This window comes from Cherax quadricarinatus, chromosome 28, assembly GCF_038502225.1.
Source record: "Cherax quadricarinatus isolate ZL_2023a chromosome 28, ASM3850222v1, whole genome shotgun sequence".
NCBI classification, from domain to species: Eukaryota; Metazoa; Arthropoda; class Malacostraca; order Decapoda; family Parastacidae; genus Cherax; species Cherax quadricarinatus.
The window spans coordinates 24,491,041-24,503,880 of record NC_091319.1 but is presented as its reverse complement, the minus strand read 5'-3'; the positions used below and the strand labels follow the sequence as shown (position 1 = coordinate 24,503,880).

The following is a 12,840-nucleotide window of genomic DNA, read 5'->3' as shown; positions in this document are numbered from 1 at the left end:
CTCTATTTTGTGGAAGGAATTTGTTTTGTACTCTGATGAAGTTTTAATTTCCTTATGTTTACCATATCGGAGTAATTGAAATTTCTCATCGTTGAGCTTCATATTGTTTTCTGCAGCCCGCTGAAAGATTTGGTTGATGTCCGCCTGGAGCCTTGCAGTGTCTGCAATGGAAGACACTGTCATGCAGATTCGGATGTCATCTGCAAAGGAAGACACGGTGCTGTGGCTGACATCCTTGTCTATGTCAGATATGAGGATGAGAAACAAGATGGGAGCGAGTACTGTGCCTTGTGGAACAGAGCTTTTCACCGTAGCCGCCTCAGACTTTACTCTGTTGACTACTACTCTGTGTTCTGTTTGTAAGGAAATTTTAGATCCATCTACCAACTTTTTCTGTTATTCCTTTAGCACGCATTTTGTGCGCTCTTACGCCATGATCACACTTGTCGAAGGCTTTTGCAAAGTCTGTATATATTACATCTGCATTCTTTTTGTCTTCTAGTGCATCTCGGACCTTGTCGTAGTGATCCAGTAGCTGAGACAGACAGGAGCGACCTGCTCTAAACCCATGTTACCCTGGGTTGTGTAATTGATGGGTATCTAGATGGGAGGCAATCTTGCTTCTTAGGACCCTTTCAAAGATTTTTATGATATGGAATGTTAGTGCTATCGGTCTGTAGTTCTTTGCTTTTGCTTTACTGCCCCCTTTGTGGAGTGGGGATATGCCTGTTGTTTTTAGTAACTGTGGGACGACCCCTGTGTCCATGCGCCCTCTCCATAGGATGGTAAAAGCTCTTGATGGTAAAAGTTCTTGATGAACACGGAGTTCCATGAGTCTGGCCCTGGGGCAGAGTGCATGGGCATGTCATTTATCGCCTGTTCGAAGCCATTTGGCGTCAGGATAATATCAGATATGCTTGTGTTAACCAAATTCTGTGGCTCTCTCATAAAAAAGTAATTTTGATCTTCGACTCTCAGTCTGGTTAGCGGCTTGCTAAAAACCGAGTCATATTGGGACTTAAGCCAAACATTGTGGCTTGTTTCAGTTTGCGTCCTTAGATCTCGTTTGAGAGAGGTTCTTTGATCCAAAGAATTAAACCAATCCAACTCTTCCTTGGATCGAAACTGAGTGCTTTGCATCACCAGTTGCCGTTTGACCCCTACGGGTTTAACGCTTTCATCTAAATATAATCAGTTCTCCCGAGGTTAAGACCCACACCTATTAATTAACACCCAGGCTCAGCAGCTACGAAAGCTTCAGAGGTTTCTTTCTAGCAGAGCTGGGGTTACTATTACTTGAGAATTGCCATCTCTGTGCTCTGAGTGACTTAGGAGGGGAGGGGAAGGTCCCTGACCATCGCTGAGTGGGGAGGGGGGAGGGATCTGGGATCAGCTGTGAGTGACGTAGTAACGGAAGATTTACTGTGGGAGGCTCAGATCATGAAGCAACATTTTATAGAGCTTGAAGGAGGCTAAAGGAGTTACGTGATTTAGTTTTTTCTCATTGATGTTTAACAAGGGCGTGGTGGCAAGCGGGAACTGGATAAGTAACCTATGCAAGCGACTGGCCTTGATTTTTGTATGTGTCGGCATTTGGAGGGAGCACCACCTCCAACCCCCAGCACCACCAGAAGGAACAGCAGGATCATCGCCACAACTGGGAGCAGCTACAACAGAGGAAAAAACAGGATCACGGCCGCCACACCTGCCCACGACAGCCATACCACCCACCCGTCTGCAGCAGCATTAGTGGCAACAGCAATAGCAAAACGAACATGCACGCGCGAGCGCACACACACCATTATTATTATTATTATTATTATTATTATTATTATTATTATTATTATTATTATTATTAGCAAGCTAGGTTCTGATAACGGGGTGCCCCTGGCATTTCAGGAGCAGGAGCTGGTAGTGTGGTATTAGTTTGGTTTCCCATTCTCATTTAAAGATTTTTCCATTTTTCTCAAAATTGTTTTTAAATTGGGTTGGGTTAGGATAGATCGCATAAATATACATAAAAATGTATATTTAATTACCAATAAACAAATAAAAAAGGTCGCTATGCATATGTGATTAAAACTATGAAATTCGTGGTATTTACCGGGAAGATAAACTCGCTGTTGGACGAAACGTCTTCTCGGTAAATGCCTTAAATGTCATACTGTCTTGTTCACTTACTTGTAGGTGAGTTATACTATTGATATTCAGGCCGCGTTACTTCTGGAAGAGATGGCTAATTACAAGTAGAAAACGTTCAAATTGGAATGATTAACTTTGTTGGGGCGAAAATAGGCTGCCTAACCTGAGTCTTGGTCATAGGCTGCCTAACCTGAGTCTTGGTCATAGGCTGCCTAACCTGAGTCTTGGTCATAGGCTGCCTAACCTGAGTCTTGGTCATAGGCTGCCTAACCTGAGTCTTGGTCATAGGCTGCCTAACCTGAGTCTTGGTCATAGGCTGCCTAACCTGAGTCTTGGTCATAGGCTGCCTAACCTGAGTCTTGGTCATAGGCTGCCTAACCTGAGTCTTGGTCATAGGCTGCCTAACCTGAGTCTTGGTCATAGGCTGACTCACTCACTGGCCAAGCAACCGGTAAAAACATTGAAACACAGGCTGTACACACACGCACACGCACGCGCGCGCGCACACACACACACACACACACACACACACACACACACACACACACACACACACACACACACACACACACACACACACACACACACACACACCAACCATAGACATTCACTAATATTTTTGCAAAGTAATAGTATGAGAAAAGTGAAATATGCTTTGCTACGATATAGTACGTGGCGGACTACACGAAGGTGTTCAAAAGTAGGGGGCGGGCACAAGAGCTACAGCTTAACCTCCACAAATTAAAACAGGTATTTGTGACTGCACACAAACTTTTATGATAATTGCACAGGCTGTGAATATGGTAGGAGAAATATTTTATTAATGGAAAATGAAAAATTAATTGGGGAAAATTTGATATAATAATTTATTATTATTATTATTATTATTATTATTATTATTATTAGGGAAAGTGATAAATCCACAGGGGTCATACAGCGTCTTAGGAATGAGGAACGAGAGGCAGATTTGATACAATGATTGTAGAGGGTAACTTCAGTTCTCTGAAACAAGATCCCATCATTGGTATCAAGGTACCCTCGGTGGTGAGCTGATAATTTATAAATATTGTTTAACAGTAAAAAAAAAAAACTCGTAAATGACCCATAAGTTTAACGATTCCTTCTAAATACAGCAGTTTTTTTATAATACCAGTGAACGTATTAAATAATTGACTAACAAGGTACATTAAATGAAAGATTTATGTCTGATCTGATGGTTGACCGATAGGCAACGGTGTTTGCATTAATGGTGAGAAATTAGAAGAGGGTCACCATTGGGGCCCTTGTTTACAGTTCATACAAATTACATATATAAGGGAATAATTAGCGACATGGATAAGTTTGCCAATGACACTAAAATAGGACGTCAAATAATTTCTGATAACACTTGAAAAGCTGCAGGATAGCGTGGGTAAGTTGATGTGGTCGGAGAAGTAGCAGATGCTCTTCAATACAGACAAACATAAAGTTCCAATCCTAGGAAAAGAAAATAACAATAGAACTTACAAGCTAAACAATATATTATTATAATTAAAGCGCTAAACCGACAAGGGTCGCTAAACAATACATCTTATTCAAAGTGAATGTATAAAACATTTAGGAGTTCCGGTTAACAAGAATTTAAAGCCAATTGTGCTTAAGTGTTCGCAATAAAGCTAATAGAGTGCTTGGCTTTATATCAAGAAGTATAAATAAAAGGAAGCCTCAGGTTATACTTCAACTTTACACTGTATATCTTCAGTAAAGCTTCATTTAGATTATGCTGCTCAGTTCTTGTCTTCTGAACATAAATAAATGCACTGGAAAATAACAAACCTTTCATACGAAGATTTATAGACGTACCTTTGATGGGTTTCAAGACTTTTCCTATTACCGCAACCCGACCCTGGATCAGGCTTTCTGGTGCCTACGCGGTAGGCTTCTTTAGTCTGATACAGAGGAGAATAAATTAAGAGGAAACAGGAGTAGTAGCGAGGTAATGATATAATCATTCCATCAGACTTGGAGGAATAATTTTTGAGATGGTCAGTCTGGAGAGTTCATCCCCATAGTCTGGAACAATGTGAAGCTGAAGCATGAGAATGGAGTTTTATATACTGCTGAAGGCGAGGCGTAGGTCTCGAAGACGTTCCAGGGGGCGGGATTCACTGGCTCTGTTGCTTTGAATTTATTCTCTGTTTCAGCAATAAAGGTACCCAATTGTTGCACATGTGTTTTACTTATCAACTTGTCGGCATTATATATTTTAATTATTTCTGGTGCTTGCTTGGTCAACCAGGCTGTTACTGCTATCAGCCCGTTGGCCCAAATATCCATCACTAACTTCTTGGTGGATCCTGAACTTGGCGGAGGAAACTATCGCGTTTTGAAGCCCTCTGTTTCGGCAGTGTGTTTGATGTCTTCTGGTAATTTTTTTTTTTAAAGAATCTGGGACCACGGATGTTGGTAACAGTAGTGGTATAGAGTACCGACAAGATGATGAATAAGACGCATGTATCTATACTATATGCAACATGTCTTATTCGTTATTTTGTCGGTAATGTGTATCATTACTTCTACCATAAATGTCTAACACTGCAGTCCATGGAATCTTGGTACAGAGGCTGCCTTCAACCTGTTTGTTAAGCTCGGGTCCAACTCTTGGCGATAACCTACTTCCACTAGTAGTCCCGCCTACGGTGACAATGTCTTCTACTGTTGCACCTCATCTTACTCTTATAAGCGACCATCTTCCTGTCTATGCTTCAGATTCATCAAGGCTATGGAAGTCAACATCTAGACCAGGGATTCTCAACTTTTCCTCCATCATTAACCCCCTCGACTTGATGTATTTCTCCATTTGCCCCCTTCCATACAAAAATATTATCGCCATCATAAAGGAGCAGAAAAACAAGACTGTTATTCACAAAACACACAAACATTCTTAGCATTCTCTCTCTCTCTCTCTCTCTCTCTCTCTCTCTCTCTCTCTCTCTCTCTCTCTCTCTCTCTCTCTCTCTCTCTCTCTCTCTCTCTCTCTCTCTCTCTCTCATTTTACAAAATGAAATTGAATTGAATTATTATTAAATTATCAGGTACATCAATTACTGCTATGTAATTTTTTTACCCCAAGGGGTAAATTTACCTCTGGTTGAGAATCACTGATCTAGACTAAGGGACTGATTACCTCGTCCTCTACTATCTCCGGTTTCAACACCTTCAAACAACCACTCTACTGAATTTATATAGACGCTGACTGGCGAAATTGCTTCATAATAATATACTTAGATGTTGCACGTGTGTCTTATTCATTACCATGGAGGTTGATAGACTAAGGTCATTGCACGTTCTGGAAAGACGTAGAGTTAGGGGAGATATGATTGAAGCGTACAAATGGGAATAAGTAAAGCGGGTTATAAATGTGTTGAAAATATCAAACCAAAACAGGACTCGTAACAATGGATTCAAGCTGAACAAATTTAGGTTTAGAAAGTATATATAGGGAAGTACTGGTTTGGTAACAGTTGTAGATGAGTAGAACAAACTCCTAGGCAGAGTCAATGAAGCGAGTCAATGAAGCAAGAAATTTCGATAGTTTTAAATATAGCTTGGACGGATACATGAGTGGGAGTGGGTGGGGTGAGAGATAAAGCTGCCTAGCTTATGCCAGTAAGTCTACTGAAGTGTTCTTCGTTCTTGTGTATGTGTATATTCATTTTGTTATTGTTATACTCGTGGGTAAGCCAAACCCGCAGGAGTCGTATAACGCTTGGGAAATGTAAGGCAATAGATTCGATCAAAGTGAAGGGTGGATCCAAATTCTTGGATCAACACCCCTTCACCAGCGTCAAGGCACCGCCCTTGAAGGGGGTATAATTTAATTTCTTAAGGATTAAGGTCTCTTTAATAAAGTTACATGTTTCATGGAACATGACCTAGATGCTTTCTTTGAAGTGTTTGAGAAGCAGACGCGTACTTTGAGATGGGAGACAGAGCCCTTAATCCATGGAATTTGGTCTTCTTTCCGCCTCCTTTGATCAAACCTGATTGCCACCTATTTCCAGTTCCCCAGGTGCTGTATGACCCTTATGAGTTTTACTTTTCCCCATCGATATAATAAAAAACAATAAGGATTTAGGTATTCTTAATTATATGTAGATTACGGCGCAGTCGATAAATCTTGCACACTAATTAATTTGTCGTCACAGTAAGTTGCATTATATGCTATTATTAATAATAACAAAACTGGAAATATTCTTCATTATAGGGAGGTAAAAAAATTTACTACAGTGTGTCAGGTTGTTTGGAAGAGGAGCCGAGTCGACGACCACTCTTAGGTAATAATTTGATATAAAAACTTGAAGTTTTCGTAACAGAAAAGTGATGGTGTTTAGAGCATAGCCAGAGGTAGGAAGGAAGGTCACGTTGGCAATATCAAATTTTTCAATACTTCGGTTATATGCATTTACGTTGTAAAATTTCGCTGATTGTAACAAGTGTTGGTTGTACGGCCATTTGTCTGAACTTTTTCCATTGTGGGTTCTGATGAAGCACCGTTACATTGTCTCTATACACGAACCATATATCCGTAAATATAAAGTTTCTCATAATACCGTAACTGGAACAATACACAAATAACCCGCACATAGGATATTAAAACTTATGACTACGTTTCGGACCGAAACGTGATCATAAGTTTGTCTCCTGTGTGCGGATTATTTGCGTATAAAGTTTCTCTAACGTTTTCCTTGGTGATTCACAAGATTGTGGTATATATCGCTAGTGCGAGGCTGCACGTTGAGGGAGGATGAAGGTAGTGTCATTGTCCACAGTGCGTGGGTGTTGCCAGCCAGCTATGAATGACTCCAAACTCACTCTTGACATGACAGCCTCTGCTGCCGCCCGTAACGTTACTTCACTTTCCCTTATAAAGCAAAGTCAAAGCACACTAGATTTATCTAGGGCTGGGGATATGTGCAGTTAATGTGTCATATTATATTAAACATTGATGAGATACGGGAACTGGTATTGTTCCAGGTCCTTCAACTCGCTCGTGTAAAACTGGCTAATTTGCTAGGTTTAAGGTCTGTCCTCAGAGGAAGGGGATCCTTGACGCAGTCCAGAGGCTTTTGATTCAAGGCATTAGACTTGCCCTTCCTTCCTTGAATCGAACTTCATTGCAAGTTTAACTCAACAACTACCCCCCTTCCCGGTCTACCACCGCTTCCTCATCCGGATCATACCGCTTCCTGACCACTCAGATTAAAGATTTTCTTGACGTCTGTCTGCCATATTCTCCTTTATAGCTTCTATCTCGGTCCTGTCGACTGCACGATGGTCATTAAGGCCGCAATTCATCTGTACACTAGCATTAAGAATACTGTTATTCATGCAAAATGAATTGGATTGTGTAAATAAGTCGAGTTTTTTAAGTCGGTCAAACAAGCCAAAACATTATTATTTTTTTCTTATTCAGTGATATGTAGTTTGGGTTAACCCATACAAATGTTTATTTTTGCTAACCTAACGTGATATAATTTAGCCTAATGCTGTCCAACCTACTATACATTAGGTCAGCCTGAGTTATGTTATTATTACTTTACATACATTAAATATAGCAATTTAGTGTTCAGATTGATCGTATCACAACAGTTCACACTCTTTTTGCATAACGATAGTTGTGCCAGACAAGACTATAGGTTCTGCCCAAAATGCGCAACATATACATTTATTTATTAATACCAGAGAGAGAAAGATAATGGAAAAAAACGAGCTAATGTTTTCAGTTGCTATAAAACTACGCACAGAGGAACGACGTAAATTCTTTAGTTATATCTCCATATTGGAGCGAGATGGATATACGTATAACTTGAGTATAACAGCAGGGTAGACAGCGGCCACTAACTGGACTTTCTCTTATTGCCTTATACTTCTCATCTAACTTCTTTCTTCGCTCCCCCCTGTAACCCCTTCCCCGCCAGTACCTGACCACTGACTTTCGTTAGCCTTTTAAGGCTATACTCTGACCACCTGCTAATATTAGAGCCTGTAACATTGTAAAATGGCACAACATAACGGAATACAGTGCTAAGGATGCACCTGTATAGATTATAGCAAGTCTGAACCTTCGTCAACTCTACATCTGTAGATATATAGCATTTGATGTTCACAGTTCTTCTGGATGGGTGTGCGTGTGTGTAGCTTAGTTTTGTGACAGTGCATGTAGTTTTGTAGAATGTGGTATGTATATTGCTCTGTATAATGTACTATGTGGTTCTGTAGAATGTACTATGTGGTTCTTTACAATGTACTATGTGGCTCTGTAGAATGATGAATGTATGTAGCTCTGAAGTATGCAGCTTTCTAGAATATATATTAGTAGATCTGTAAATATATTATTATGTTTGTAGTTCTGAGGAATGTGGTATGTTCGTAGCTCTGAAAAATACAGTATTTAAAGTTTATATTACAACAGGTATCTACCTGGAGTCTACCTGGAGGGCATTCCGGGGATCAACGTCCCCGCGGCCTGGTCCACGACCAGGCCTCCCGGTGGATCAGGGCCTGATCAACGAGGCTGTTACTGCTGGCCACACGTACGAACCACAGCCCGGCTGATCCGGCACCGTCTTTAGGTATCTGTCCAGCTCCCTCTTGAAGACAACCAGGGGTCTTCCCGTAATGCCCCTTATTGCTGGTGGGAGGCTGTTGAACAGTCTTGGGCCCCGGACACTTATTGTGTTTTCTCTTAGTGTACCAGTGACGCCCCTACTTTTCACTGGGAGTATGTTGCATCGCCTGCCAAGTCTTTTGCTTTCGTATGGAGTGATTGCTGTGTGCATATTAGGGATCAGTCCCTCCAGAATCTTCCAGGTGTAGGCTTTGAGTTTAAAATAATAAATTTGTTGTGTTTTAGATTTCCAGTACAAAGGTACTGTGTTCAGGTTCAGTTAGGTTTGCCAGGAAGGGTCCTGGCCCGGGTCTTCTCCATGTGGTGACCCGGCAGTTTCTCCCAAGGGAGTGTCGGAGATTGTACACGTAATGTACCGTTTGTAGCCCTGTGGCAGGGGAATGGTGAGCATTCGTATCAAGTGGAGTACCGATGACAGCCCTATGACAAGGGCACGGTGAGCGGTACTGTGCGTGCTTTACACAAGTGTAAATTTATATCATTACACAATTGGGTTATGATTCCAAGAATAGTATGGTTTAACTTGACTATATAGTGTAACAATTTGTCAACTTATGTGTATGTTATGAGTAAAACACTAGTGCGTTGTGTTAATGTATAATAGAAAATGCAGTGAATTTCTTAGCGTTGTGTGGCAAGGTATGATAGGATATTATGCAGTATATTACTATTAGAGCAATTCAGAATTTAAATTATGATTATATTAAAGTTTATCATGTTTAAAATTTTTAGCATTCATTGTGGTGGTGTTCGTTGTAGGTGGTGGTGATTGATCGTGGTGGGTTATAGTAGTAGTGGTGGTAGTGTGTGTGTGTGCAAGCCACGCGATGATTTTTGCGTTCGCATACCCCCAACCCCACCCTCACTCCCTCACTCTCCCCCTTTCTTCCTGGCCAATGTCCCCTCCTCGTCTCTTCCGCTTACCCTTCTGCCACTCATCCATTCCCCATCCCCCACAGGTGAGGGTGTAGAGGAGACAGCTGCTACCCCATTCCTGGGGGGTTTCCTGTGCTCTCAGTAAACATCGATAGCCACCCTCCTACTCTTCTGTGTAATCAATTTGGTGTCTACTGCGTTCTTTATTCCACCGCAGTTGAGTATTTACGTTTATATTTGATTGAACTTTTAAGTTTCTGAGGGTTAAAAGTTTAAGACAGATTGTTAATTATGACTTGGCTTCTAGTTCAGCTCACTTCCCATTCAGAATATCAAATATCACAACCTCGGGTAGTTTGGCAACAGTGTGCTCACTTATTTTTGGATGCGGGGATTGATTCATAACTCCTGGCTCCGCCTCTTAACTCTTATCGAGTTTTTTTTTTTGTGATTCCTGGCTGCACGATCATAGTTACTCTTGAAACTGTGTAAAGAGTTTGCGTATTCCACCTCTAGCTCATACCTCTTATTCACCACCTTCAGAATGCCCCATCTGCGTCCCTAGCACCATCTATGTTTCTTGGCTCCCTCTTAACCCATGTCAAATAACTTGTCGCTGTCTACTTTATTTAATCCAAGTATTTTGTATGTCATGACCATATCTTCTCTGCTGCCCCTCTGTTCTAGTCTTCTTTGTTCCGGTACCAGTCTTGTGAAGGATCGTCTCTAGTTTCTTTGTAAACCTTGATGAAGCGTGGGTTCCATGCTGGTGCTACACACTTCAAGATAGATCTGATGTGAGTTTTGTGTAATGTATTTATTTACGCGAGTTCATGGGTTAGTATAGTTTGCATATATCGCTGAAGTTGTTGCATGGTGGATATGTTCTAGCTATATGTCCTCGTGCAGTTTTTGCAATTATTCTTTATTCCGTCTCCAGTTTTCTCACCCCTCATGCTCTCATGAATTTGCAATCGTTAGGGTTCGATTCACGCAGCCATCTTCCTGTTCGTTTCCTTGTTTTAAGGTACTAATCTCGGCTCATGAGCCTGCTACGCTGCTAGTCACTACTAGGTTCTCTTTCGTGGCTTCGTGAACACTGTCATGCCTATTCTTGAAACTTTGTATGAGTTCTGCCTCCACCACTTCGTTATCTAGGTCCTTTCACTTCTTGACCACTCTGAGGTTAAATAAATGTTTCCTAACATCCTGTGACTCGTAAGTGTTTTTAATTTTCAGCTGTGCCCTCGTGTTCCTATTTTCCGCCTTTCAGACAGTGCACCTGTCCACCTTGTTAACTCTTCTCAGTATTTTGTATGTTGTTATCATGGTACCTCTTGTCCTTCTGTCCTACAGTGTCATCAAGTTTAGCTCCTTTGATCTCTCCTCGTAGCTCATACTCTTCAACTCTGGAACTAGTGTCGTTGCAAAATTTCTTCACTTTTTACAGCTTTACATATATGATCAGGTGTAGGCTCCATACTTGTGCTGCATACTCGAAGGTGGGCCTGACATAATCCATATATAATGTCGAGAATAAATCCTCGAAGATCCTAAAAGTTACTCTAGATATGCCAGACGCGCGTTTGCTGTGTAAGTTATTCGGTTGATATACGCCTTAGGCGATATGCTCTGTACGATACTCACACTGAGGTCCTCCTTAAGTGATGTTCGCTATTTCCCCGACCTTGCACTCCGTTTCCGGTCAGTTTTGCCCTTACCAAATTTTCATAACTTTGCATTTGCAGGGGCTAAATTTTAATAGCCACTTGTCAGACCAATCTTGTAGCTTGGCCAGACCGTTTGTAGTGTTTCCTACTTCTCTCTTGTTTGTATTTTCTTCATTAGTTTCCCATCTGCGAAGAGGGGGCATCTGTTACGTCCTGTCGTTCACGTACACAATAAATAGTATGGGCATTAGTTCTGACCCTTGTGGAACCCCATTCATCACACTTTCCCATTCTGACTCTTCTTCCCGGTAAATCACTCGCTGTTTCCTTCCTGTTATTCCTGCCTGCTTTTCTAGCTTTTGTCCCAGTCTCTTACGGTACTGTTTGAACAGCCTTATTTGCCCAAAAGTATAATCTACCCCTCACTTTCCTGCCTAACTTTCGTTACCTTGTCATAAAACTTTAGCAGGTTTGTTAGGATTTGCCACCTCTAAAACAGTGTTGGATGTCGTTTATGAACCTACTTTCCAGGTGTTCCACCACTCTTTTGGTTATATTCTCTATAACCTTACATACTACGCATGTTGGTAACACCTACCTGTCTGTCCCCTTAAATATTGGGATTACATATGCTTTCTTCAACACTGGTAGTTGTCCGGTATCAATTAACTTGGATTGTGACTAGTGGTTCACACTGTGTGTGTGTGTGTGTGTGTGTGTGTGTGTGTGTGTGTGTGTGTGTGTGTGTGTGTGTGTGTGTGTGTGTGTGTGTGTGTGTGTGCAAGCGTGCGTGTGTGCTCGCACGCTCAGCTGTACTCGCATACTCAGCTGTACTCGCATATTTGTGGTTGTTACTGCTGAGTTTGTTTCTGGCCCTGCCTGTAACTGGCTGCTGCAGGGTTCACGCCGCTGTAGCCTCGTGAGCCCTACATGAAGAGATATGATATCTCTTCATCGGAGCTTGCCTTCAGCAAAGTCATTCCACCCTGACCTGGCTGAAGAAATACATTTCTGACATATTTGATTCATCAAATGTCTTTTAACTTCCAAGTGTGCCCTCATGCACCTGTTTTCGGTATCCAACAGTCTATCGCTGTCCACCCTGTTGTCTTTTGCATATTTTGTATGCCGTTATATTATTTCCCCGGCTCCTTCTCGCCACTGATGTTAAGTTCAACTTCTTTAGTCTCTCCCCGTAGTTCATTTCCCATTTGCTGCGGGATTTATCTCATTTGCGAACCACATACGCACTTCAGTTTCTTAACATGGTGATGGGTTCCAAGCTGTTGCTGCGTACTCCAAAAATGGGCCTGACATGTGATTTATCAAGTCTTGAAGGATTCACAAATTGCATATTAGCCGCAGAGGTTATTATGCTGGGTTGATGTCCGCCTCTGGTAATATGTTCGATATTATGCTCACTCCTAGGATCTTTTCCTTGAATGAGGCTTGCAACCTCAGTCTCCAGAGATTTCAGTTAGG

General features: G+C 41.5%; 1 protein-coding gene across 5 annotated transcripts in view; it reads left to right on the top strand.

Annotated features, from left to right (window-relative positions):
• The window catches only part of LOC128693168 (uncharacterized), a 587,947-nt gene that overhangs the window by 20,089 nt on the left and 555,018 nt on the right, over positions 1-12,840 (top strand). The window contains exon 2 of one of the 5 annotated variants that reach the window (XM_070089476.1): positions 8,597-8,756. The exons of the other annotated variants lie outside the window; for them this stretch is intronic. The gene's annotated coding sequence lies outside the window, so the exon portion shown is untranslated. The remainder of the gene's footprint in view (positions 1-8,596; positions 8,757-12,840) is intronic. 5 annotated transcript variants of the gene reach the window in all.